At 47.5% G+C, this 12,114-nt stretch overlaps 1 protein-coding gene across 8 annotated transcripts in view; it reads left to right on the top strand.

Moving 5' to 3' along the window:
* Positions 1-7,104: 7,104 nt before the first annotated feature.
* Positions 7,105-12,114, top strand: part of SPTAN1 (spectrin alpha, non-erythrocytic 1) — a 46,582-nt gene continuing 41,572 nt past the window's right edge. For all 8 annotated transcript variants that reach the window (XM_044305955.1, XM_044305958.1, XM_044305961.1 and 5 more), the window contains exon 1: positions 7,105-7,232. The gene's annotated coding sequence lies outside the window, so the exon portion shown is untranslated. The remainder of the gene's footprint in view (positions 7,233-12,114) is intronic.

Raw genomic sequence — 12,114 nt, forward strand, 5'->3', positions numbered from 1 at the left:
GGAGTCTCGTCTCGCTGTCTCTGTCAGTCCCATAGGCTATGAATGGGGCAGGGTGAAAAGGACAGGTTGCTTTACAGCAGCGTGAAATCTAGAGAGATGTTATAAATGGCAGTCTGCATTCTGCTGCCGGGTCAGCTGGACTGCCGCAGTGATTGTGGCCATTCACTTTCTGGTGTCTTTTAATAATGGGAAATTGCTAACAATTGTTTGATGAAATGGCATAATGATGGGGGGCTGTCACATCATGGCAGTGGCGATAGTGACATATATCACAGTGCCGTGGCGAGAGAGGGGCGGAATCTGTCATTGTTCTGTGGAAATAATAATGTGGGATTTGTTTATATCATAGAATCCCTCAGTTTAGTTGTAAGAAATGATATTGTAAGTGTTGGTCGAATTGAATGTTTTTGCTGCTTGCCGTTATCTCACTGGGGAGGAAAAAAAAGCATACAACCCCTTTACCCTAAGTTCACACCTGAGCGTTTTACAGCGCGTTCAAAGGCGCTGTAAAACGCTCAACACGTGAAAACCAATGCTTCCCTATGGCACTGGTTCACACTTGAGCGTTTTACAGCTTGTCTGAACGCGCCTTTAAAACGCCCGACGCATAAACAAGTTCTTGAGCTTTTTTTGGGGCCGTTGTCGCGCGTTTTGGCCCATAGACTCATTGGACAACACTGCAGTCAATCACACAAACGCGCGTTTACTATTGCAAAAAACGTGTGACAAATACGCGCATCTCAGAAACGCTCAGGTGTGAACCCAGGGTTAAGAAACAGCGCCGCTCTAGTCTATGGGCTGCTTCTGGTATTGCAACTCCAATGAAAAGTTAAACTGCAATACCAGACGCGGCCAGTAGAGGAGTCGCTCTTTTTTTTTTTTTTCCAACCCTAGCGCTGACACGTTCAAGTAAGCGCCATGCAATTAATGGGCCCCTGTAGGCACGTATTGCATACAAAAACTATAGCGCCCTCTGTTTACATGGGGCCGCCCACGGACCACTTACCCAATGGGGTTGTATTATTTTCTGTCCTCCTGTGAAACCTAATAAACTCAGAAATTGAGACTGATGAGAGTAGTAGTATTCGTCAGTCCTGGAGAATCCATTTAAGATGAACTTTTTTTCTTTTTTTTTTTTAATTGGCCAATTCTTCCGGCCTCCGTTTTTGCCAATAATTGTTGTACAAATCTTTTAATAAAGTATTTTAATAATTACAGCATCCTTGTCATTTGGTGGAGTAAATGGCCTTTTAATAGGCAAACGACTCTTTAAAGGGGTGATCCCATGATTGTAAAAAATGAAAATCCGACATCATTCAACCAGTCCTGGACCTCACATGGATCCAGAGATCTCCCCATTCATTGCTCCAATTGTTCTGCTAGATTTATTCCAGGCAGGCTGGCAGCTCAGGGGGACGTGTCCTGTCTCAGGGGTCTGTCCTTTCTATTGCAGCTCTGGGGGGCGTGTCCTGTCTCGGGGGTCTGTCCTTTCTATTGCAGCTCTGGGGGACGTGTCCTGTCTCGGGGGTCTGTCCTTTCTATTGCAGCTCTGGGGGTCTGTCCTTTTCTCAAGAGGAGTTTTTTTTTCTGCCGTAGCTCTTTCCCTGTAACTGTCACAGCTTCTAATTAGGGATGAGCAAACGTGTGTTTTTAAGTTCAGCGTATCTGGTTTGGGTTATCTAAGAATTCAGTTACGGATTCCGCTACCACGGGAAACACAAGTTCGCTCAACCCTACTTCTAACAGCAGATACGGCTAGCGCCCTCTCCACTGTGATTGACAGGGTCAGGTGTGATGACGTTTACACCGCCTGGTCCTGTGAAAGTGCAGAGGGCGCGGTGGTTGCAAAGGGAGCAGAGCCTCTAGGTGTAATGGTAACGCCCCTGTTGCTCCTAGAGACTCATTTGCATATAGTAAAACATTATTTTTCTCAGCAATGCGGGCACATAGGAACATGGGACCAACACAGATGCCTTCAGCTGCCAAGCTCACATGGAACAGGACAGTCATAGGTACAAATTTGCTGACAGATGCCCTTTAAACTGAGCACATGTGACCACATCAGTGAGGTGGACAAGAAAAAGGAAAAGAATACAAACAGCAGGTGGCGCTATACAGATACATTTTATTGAATAACTATACGAGCAAGAAGGGGCTTTTAGGGTACTTTCACACTTGCGTTGTTTGATTCCGGCAGGCAGTTCCATTGCCTGAACTGCAAACTGTATGAAAACACATGTCATTTTTTTCTGACTGATCAGCACAGTCAGAAAAATGCATTGCAATACCGGATCCGTTTTTCCGGTGTCATCAGGCAAAACGGATCAGGTATTTATTTATTTTTCTCATTTCTAAAGGTCTGCGCATGCGCAGACTGGAAGGACGGATCCGGCACTAATACATTCCTATGGGGAAAAAAATGCCGGCATTCAGGCAAGTCTTCAGTTTTTTTTCGCCGGAGATAAAACCGTAGCATGCTGCGGTTTTCTCTTTTGCCTGATCAGTCAAAATGAATGAACTAAAGACGTCCTGATGCAAACTGAACGGATTACTCTCCATTCAGATTGCATGGGGATAAAACTGATCAGTTCTTTTCCGGTATAGAGCCCCTGTGACGGAACTCTATGCCGGAAAAGAAAAACGCTAATGTGAAAGTAGCCTTACGCTGGGTTCAATGTATGCGCGATTGTACGGGCGTTTGCGATCGCGCATACAGAGACAAGCGAACGCCCATTGTCGCGCGTTCCCGCTGAAGTCTATGTACGGGAACGCGTGACAAGACGCCCCAAAGAAGCTTCTGTACTTCTTGGGGCGTCGGGCGTTTTACAGCGCGATCGTACGCGCTGTTAAACGCTCAGGTGAGAACCATGCCGATAGGGAAGCATTGGTTCTTGCCTGTTGAGCGTTTTACAGCGCGTAGGAACGCGCTGTAAAACGCTCAGGTCTGAACCCAGCCTTAGGGTACTTTCACACTTGCGGCAGGACGGATCCGACAGGCTGTTCACAATGTCAGATCCGTCCTGCGGCTATTTCGCCGGACCGCCGCTCCGTCCCCATTGACTATAATGGGGACGGGGCGGAGCTCCAGCGCAGCATGGCGGTGCACGGTGAAAGCCGCCGGACTAAAAAGTACTGCATGTCCGACTTTTTAGTCCAGCGGCTTTCGCCATGCTGCGCCGGAGCTCTGCTCCCGTCCCCATTATAGTCAATAAGGACGGAGCGGCGGTCCGGCGAAATAACGGCAGGACGGATCTGACATGGTGAACAGCCTGTCGGATCCGTCCTGCCGCAAGTGTGAAAGTAGCCTTATTTATCTGTTTTTATGACTTAAAGATTTTTGTCACAGATGAAAAAAACATATTTCAGTTTAGTAATTTGTGACATTGTCGTCTGTTTATTAAATCACAACAGATGAGAACTGCTGAACATGCCACAAATGCCCCCCAACAAAAAATAAAAAATAAAGATATAAAAGTTATAAATTTATCCATTTGATTTATGGGCTTTTTCTTAGTCCTTTTGAAAATGAAGGGTCCATGGTCTGAAACCCTGGCGATTAGCTGCTGTGTTGCGTCTGCTACAGGATAAAATGCAGTATTTCATGGCGACTATGCAAATGAATGGCTGTCCGTGCAATAATAGGATTGACCCCCCAAACTGTCATCTTAGGGGGCGTGTCCTTTCTGCTGCAGCTAGTGGCAGTGGAAGGATGGAACTCAGCATGTGCTTCCCTCTCAGAGAAATTAGTAAAAAAGCAAACCGCAGGTGGTGCTATACAGATACGTTTAATTGAATAATTCTGTGGCTATACTAAATTTTTAGTTACATGCAAAATTATTCGGATCCAGGTGCTTGTTTGAAAACTAGAATGTTTTTCGTGGGACAACCCCTTTAAGCATTTTTGGCTCCATGGAGCGGGTGTCAGGACAACTCCAGTCCTAGAACCATGACTGGGTAACAGTGGGTTGGCCGTTGGTTTTAAAGGGGCTCCTGCAGTCCTACAGACCTCTCCCCCGCTCTACATCACTCTGGGGGGCGAGTATACTCTCCATGGGGCCAAGAAGAACAGACGCAGGTATTTATTAGACCCCGTGCAAACAGGGACGCTATTGTCGCCATGTGCCGCCATATTACCACAGAGAATAGCTCTGTAACACCGCAATTAAAGGGGCACACCACTCCTCGGACATCTATGGGTCCCACGGCCGAGCATGCACAGAGCAGTAACACAGCCGTGTGCACGCCCTTAGAGTACGGAAATGCGATATCTAGAAGACAAGGTTCTCCCTGGCGCGTGCGTCTTCTGCCATCTTCTCTAATCTGAGATGCATTATGAATTATACATTGTATTGGTAATGAATTATTGATGGCACAAGCATTGTACTGGTTCTTAATGTGCTGACCCGGATTATTCCGGACAAACACCCCCCCCATGGACTGGTGACGGATGCGTGATTTATTTGTATGGGTCCTGGGTCGCCGTAATGAGCGTGGCTCGGCTGAGGGTGCACCGTGGTCCAACCGTTGCACTCGGTGTCCTATGTAATGATTACAGATTGATCTATCGTCTCTTTAACCCCTTGCCGCCACAGCCAGTTTTGACGTTTGCAACTTAGCAAACTGTGTTTTGGGGGCAGATTTGTGCCAAAAACAACAAACTAAGGCCTCTTTCACACGACCGTTTTTGTTTTTTCAGTTTTTCGGGCCGTTATACCGTATACAGAACCATTCATTTCAATGGTTCCGCAAAAAAACGGAATTCTGTTTCCGTATTTTCGTTCCGTTAAAAGATAGAACATGTCCTATTATTGCCCGCAAATCGCGTTCCGGTGCTCCATTCAAGTCGATGGGTCCGCAAAAAAAAAAAAAAACGGAACACATACGGAAATGTATCCGTATGTCTTCCGTATCAGTTTCGTTTTTGCGGAACCCTCTATTGAAAATTTTATGTCCAGCATAATTTTTCTTCTATGTAATTACTGTATATGCCATACGGAAAAACAGAACAGAAACGGAAATAAATGGAACAACAGATCCGTGAAAAACAGAACGCAAAACACTGAAAAAGCCATACGGTCATTTGAAAGAGGCTGAAAAATGAGTATTGTACTGAAGCGAACACCCATTGGTTAAAAAGAAAAATGCGTCAAAAAAGCAGAATTTTGCAGGCAGATTTTCAAAATCCATTGCGCCAGATTTACCATTAGCTCAAGTCAGAATAATGGCGTGAAAAATGTGTGACTTTTTTCTGCTCTGCGCTATGCTCGCCAGTTTTCTGAAAGTGGGCGTGTTTTCTTATGTAAATGGGTCTCAAGACAGATTTACTATTGCGACTATTTAAAAAGTCGCTAATTAATGCGCAATTTCACTCCAGTGAGGACCGTGCTTATCTTGTGAGACTTTTTAATAGAACATGCGACTTTTTCGGAAAGACGTGCGACTTTTGTAAAGCTGCTTACTGACGGATAAACTGCTACAGTCAATGATAAATCTGGGCCATTGTGTCCATTTTTTTTATTTTTGGAGGAGGGAATTTTATTTTATTTTTTGGGGGAGGGAATTTTTATTTTATTTTTGTTTCCTTAATTTTTTCTTTTTTTTTCTTTAAATGTATTGATTGTTTTTAGACGTTGAAGCTTGCTATAGCCTGACCGCTCATATTTTATGTTACACCTGTTGGCGTTGGGTCCTTACACACAGGAAACTGGCGCTGGCGTTTTTACCCTATTTTGCCCTGCCTCCGACCTAATTTATGTAGTAAGATGGCAGGCTTGGGAGCCATTGTTTGGCCTGCACAGCTGTAAAAACAACCCATTGGCGACCTGCAATCGCATTGTGGCGCTTGTGTGATGACGAGGTGACGGACTGTGACATATCGGAGGGATAAACGGCTGGGATTGGAGTGATCTCTGATCCCGGCTGTTACAGCAGAAGCCCCATCCTATAGGTCAGTGTCGGCTCTCGCTGTTGATGGCCTGGACGTTGCTCCTAAATCTGCACCGTCCACGCAACGTGACTGTATGTTGAGATGCCGGTCGTGATTCAGAATCTTGTGCTGCAGTTCTGCCATATTGCGGGAAGGGGTTAAAGGGCTATTCCCTTTAGGCTGGGTCTCCCTATTCACTTCTATGTGATTTCTGAAAACAGCTGAGTAAACAGCTGACTATTTTCTCTACTCATAGAAGTGAATAGAGCCCCCCGGAGGGGTCTGTGGGCCCTCTGATCCTTTAGGCCTCATGCACACGGCTGTTGTTTTGGTCCGCATCCGAGCCGCAGTTTTGGCGGCTCGGATGCGGACCCATTCACTTCAATGGGGCTGCAAAAGATGCGGACAGCACTCCGTGGCCCGCAACAAAAAAAAATATAACATGTCCTATTCTTGTCTGCGCTTTGCGGACAAGAATAGGCAGTTATATTAAAGGCTGTCCGTAAATCCTGATGATGGCCGCCATGTCTTTCCATGGAGGTACGGATCCGGAGTGTATTTCTCTTCTGCAGAATACAGGCCACCTTTGGAAATATATGGCGGTTGTATACAAGACTCCCGCTGCAGCATGCGCCATCCGCTCCTGTATTTTAGATGATGTTTATCCGTAGAGGTGCTGAGGTCCCAGCGTCCGTCAACGTGGGAGGCCTGGCAAAGGGGCAACGACGCTAGCCGATCAAATCTGGTCACATTCTACACCCCCCCTCCTTCTTCCAGGGTTTTACAATGCAAATTCACGGCTGTATTTTTTTTTGAGCCACTGTGAAAATAAACGAGCACGTGGCGAATCCTTACATGGATTTACGCCTGCAACTACACATCTGATTAAAAGTTTTTAAAATGTGTTTTAAGGTGAGGTGTAGAATACTATGTAATTACTATTCATGCCATTTCCTAAATCCTTCCCACCCTATTGGCACTGATTTTGTCGGCATTGCACAGCACAACCACTCCTCGCAGCCGCCATCTCCTTTCTAGAAGAGCCATTTCATCCCTTCAAGCCTTCGGTCATTTCCGGAACGTCCTTCGTTCATCTTCGTGCCAGAGCCGTAGTCACGTTCGGAGCGGTGGGCGTGTCCTGAGCGAACTCGGCCAACCCCTCGTGCATTTCCGGAGAGTGGCGCAGGGTGACGTCAGCGCTTCGGGGCCCCCGAGTATAAAACTAGGGCGAGCCTATCGAAGCTCTCAGACGAAGATCCGGAGAATTGGAGTGAGGAAGCTGGAGTGCAAAACACCCTCAGAACTGGTGAGGCCGCACCCCTGTGCCCCTATCAATGCCCTGTGGCTGTGCCTCCCTTGTCTTGCATTGCTTGCAGTGAACCCCTCCATGTTGTGAAAGCTGGTCATAGATGCACTGATAATTAATCTTCCCTATCCTGCCCCCCCCCTCCCCCCCTTCTAATGTTCCAGCTCCACATTTGCGCCATAATTTGAAATTTTAGGTTGATTTTTGCAACAATCCGAATAAATTTCTATTATCTGTGAATGGTAATCCCAATACCGGAAACGTACCGCAGTGCTGGTCACATCAGGGGTTAAACCGGTGCATCTACGACCAGCTTGAAGCGTTTCGCCACCTTCTTCGAAGTCATTGACAGCTCGCCAGGCATAGAAATGAATGGGAGGCGTCTGCTCGGACTGCATCCCCCTATGGCGGCGGTGCCGTTTTATATATGGCATCACTATGGTAACAGCCATCATGTTTATTTTGTATCTATTTATATTATTTTTTTGTATAATTTGATACATTGTAGCTTTGCATTTCCTCCTTCCTTATAAAGGGTGCCCTATTGTTACCCTCAATTTGGTCCTCCCCCGTCCATTACATTGACAGCTATTGACATCCGTGCCATGCTTTGGGCCCCCTCTCCTTAAAGGGGTGATTATTTCGCCACGAAATACCCCAGGTGTCCTGTCCTTGTATTGCTCCACAACACTGGGTATGACATGGGTGGGTCCGTACCTCTCCAGTATAGACGGGGCTAGGTCAGACCCCCTCTGACAATGACCGCGGTGGGCAAATTAGCAAACAATGGGGGGTGTAAAAGCCCGCTGCCCTTTAAATATCTCGCTTTCCCATGCAAACAATCCTGTTTCCATCCCATATCCTCCCACCAGTGCATACATTTTTAGTCCTGTTACCAAGACTGATCAGAGATAGCAATCCTTAACCCCTACTCTCCTGGCTGCTTATTTTGCAGTGTGTTGCGTTGTTGTCGTTGCGGACGGGCCCAGTTGTGCATTTGCTGTGGGTGTAAATAGGGCGTTAGTTGCTGGAATGTCATTCAGGAAAATGTGAGTTATGTCATTTCCCAGGACAAGGACCTTCTCGGATTGAACTCTTGCACCCACCCACCCGGGCCCCCCCGCCCTGCATTGGCTGCATACTCCACCCCACCCCCCAAGGTCATTGTGCTTTGACATGCTTGGCTGTGTTCATTTCTAATATTTTCCACCCGCACAAATCGGTATTTGCCCTCCAATAGTTGCAAAACTACAACTCTCAGCATGTGCATCTGTCAGAGTCTGCTGGGAGTTGTAGTTTTACAGCTAGTTGTAGACCAGTTAGCTATATTCTTTGTGCTTTATTTTAAATGGTGTTCTGGTTTACAGCCGGTTTACAGTTGCATAACTAGTAACGCCCTAATATGATGTAATTAGTATGATGTTAGTGAGCGATCTCTGATAATAATAATCTGCAGGGAGGTATACGGTCCCCATCAGTGCACCCCTGATGTAGGCCGGTGTGCCCCCCCCCCCCCCCTCCTGCACTGACAGAATACAGACTGCCATAAATGGTGCATGTTTAGGGAACTGCTACTTATGCATTTCCCTAAAGTGGCTCTGTTCATTGTGAGGACCTTGCAAAGTCTGGGATCAGGGCAGACAGCAGTGTGTAACCCTGTGTGTGGGGCGTTAAATCCTCGCCATGCACACATGCCCTGCATGCTAAGGATTCCAGGCGTGCACAGAGATCTGTGCCGAAGCCAGCTGCCCTCTCTGTGTGACCCCCCCCCCCCCCCATCTGCTCCGTCTTGGCAGGCACTTAAGTGTTTACTCCAGTGTCTTGTCTTACGCACCTATCCTCTCAATAAATCGTTACGGACATCAGACAAGGATTGGATGAAGAGCATTTTCCCTTTAAAAAAAACTAAAAAGTCGCCATTTACCCTGGGTTCATACCTGAGCGTTCTGAAAGGAGCGCTCTGTATGCGCGATTGTACCGGCGTTTACAATCGCGCATCCCATACAGAGACAAGCGAACGCCCATTGTCGCGCGTTCCCGAAAGTCTATGTACGGGAACGCGCGACAAAACGCCCCAAAGAAGCTCAAGAACTTTTTTGAGTGTAGGGTGTTTTTCAGCGCGTTCAAACGCGCTGTAAAACGCTCAAGTGTGAACCAGGGCTATAGGGAAGCATTGGTTTTCATGTGTTGAGCGTTTTACAGCGCGTTTGAACGCGCTGTAAAGCGCTCAGGTGTGAACCCAGCGTTAAGGGTCTATTCAGACATGGCGGTTGTATAGCATTTTTCTTGCTGCCTGCCAAAATCCACACGTAATTCGAATGAGACCCATTAAACCACAGAAAGGACCACATCCACCGCGTCTGAATACGTCCTAAAAGATGGGCTTGAGGTGTCCACTTCCATTATGGGAAACTGAAGATCCAATATGTCCGCTATTCCACCCCCACAAGAGTGGTCAAGCTTGGTCACTGCCAACACTTTGCAGCCACCAGACTGGTTGTCACGCTCTATGGGAGCAGGTGGGTCGATGCTGGTAATGGTGGCCATATTGCTTGTCACACCATATGGCAGCAGGAGGGACGATGCTGGTGATCGCTACACTGGCTGCCATGTTGGTTGTCGCCCAACTGATTCAAATTCTTTTCTGCTTCTGGGAAAACTTACTGAACGTGCTGCAGTGGCGGCCATAATGGTTTTTGAACTTTATGGTAGCAGGAAAGACAACACTGGTAATGGTGGCCATGTTGGCTGCCATGTTCTGCAGGAGGAACAATGCTGGTAATGGCGGCCATATTGGTTGTCACGCTGTATGGGAGCAGGAGGGACGATGCTGGTAACGATTGTACTGGCGGCCACATTGGCTGTCGCTCAGCGTTCTTAGAATCAAATCTAACAAATTACAGCTGAAGTTGATTTCATTGCAGGCTTTAACGGAAGTACCAGTAATGGTTTCCAAGTCTAGCGGCCTAAATCGGATAATACATATTGTAAGTGAAGGATGGGGATCAGCAATCTCCTGCACTCCAGCTGTTCTGAAACTACAACTCCCAGAACTCTCCTTTCATTACTATAGAGGTCCCAGAATAGCCAAGCAAGTTTGCATGCTGGGAGTTGTAGTTTCACAGCAGATGGAGTGCCGAAGGTTGCCGAGCCCTGGTGTAGGACAAGGCCATTAGGTGACCTCCAGCGTAGGTGCTGTCGTCCCTTTAAAATCCTTACTGCGGTAACTCCAGAAATAACTGTATAATGCAGCAGGGTTAATTATAATGATTTCCTGAGGGAGCGTGACGTCCCCGCGGTCATAGATGGCTAATGAATCCGCATAGCCGGCTCCATGCCAGCCTGTAACACCACCACCCTGGAAGAGCCGACCGACTGAGATGTATGCCTACAATGACCTGTCCTGTTTTTTAAAGGGGTAGCGTTGTCTGTGTTCCGCCATGTTGTCCCTCCGTAAGATCCAAGTCCAGGTATCAGCGTGTGCCGTGATATGCTCCTGCTCTCAGTCATCTATCTGCCTTTCTGCAAAACCCTTTTAAATTGGTTGTCCAGAATTACAAAAAAGCATGGCTGCTTTATTGCAGAATACAGCGCCTCTCGGTACACAGGTTGTGTGCGGTATTGCGGCTCTGCGTCAATAGAGGTGAGATGCAATACCAGAAAATAGACCATAGACAGGCATGGCACTTTTTGGAAGAGGGAAGCCATGTTTTTCTAATCCTGGACACCCCCTGTAAGCTTTCTATGTTTTGGGGTGATCTTTGTATCGCGTGGTCTGTACTGTACTTGCATGACTGTATACTGTAGCCTACGCATATGTCTCCCTTCTGGCGTCACTACCATTTTTAAGCAATGGCATGGTATAAGCAAACTGGACATGGCACAGAAGAGCTTGCAATCTGAAATGGTATGTGCAGGGCAGGACGATGGAGGTTGTAGTTTTTGAACTGCTGTAGAGCCATCACTTGCAGGACCCTTATCTAAGAAAGAGAGAATATTTGGGCGTGAAGCTCGACTGCTGTGCAGAGTCGCACAGCAGTGTGGAAGGTGCGGCATCTGGACTTATTACAGGAAAGTTCTGCAGTCCTCTGGGCGGGATTTGGATCTCTGCAGACTCGCTGGGGGGCTCGTCTCCTGCACCAGAAAGTGCTGTAACAAATACGAGATGTAACAGAACTGAATATGTTACATCGTTCTTATGCATTGTAGTAATTTTTTGGGGAAGTGGGTTAAATGCAGTCCCATGTAAGTTCCCGTACATAGGTGATGGCTGATCCTGCTGACTTTAGTTTGCGTGTATGAGGGGGTATCTCGACCCTTTCCTGACGGCAGATGTCGGGGCAGAAGAAGGATCTGCTATGATTCTGTGTTTCTGCTTCTTTAGGAGCCCCTTTCCCCTTTGGAAACCCATATGAGTGAGCATGTGTATGGCGACTCAGGGGTTAAAGGGGTATTTAAGGGAATAATTATTAGAGCTGTGGGGAATCCTCTTGGGCTACTTTCACACTTGCGGCAGGACGGATCCGGCAGGCTGGTCTCCCTGTCGGATCCGTCCTTCTGCTGTCGCCGGACCGCCGCTCCGTCCCCATTGACTATAATGGGGATGAGGGCTGAGCTCCGGCGCAGCACGGAGAAAGCCGCCGGACTAAAAAGTCGGACATGCAGGACTTTTTAGTCCGGCGGCTTTCGTCGTGCTGCGCCGGAGCTCAGCCCCCGTCCCCATTATAGTCAATAGGGACGGAGCGGCGAAACAGCGGAAGGACGGATCCGACAGGGAGACCAGCCTGCCGGATCCGTCCTGCCGCAAGTGTGAAAGTAGCCTCAAATAAATATTCGTGTGTGTTTATGTATGGGCACCTTAAACCGCCACGGCTAAAGGCTC

The sequence above is a fragment of the Bufo gargarizans genome, chromosome 9 (assembly GCF_014858855.1).
Source record: "Bufo gargarizans isolate SCDJY-AF-19 chromosome 9, ASM1485885v1, whole genome shotgun sequence".
Taxonomy (NCBI): domain Eukaryota; kingdom Metazoa; phylum Chordata; class Amphibia; order Anura; family Bufonidae; genus Bufo; species Bufo gargarizans.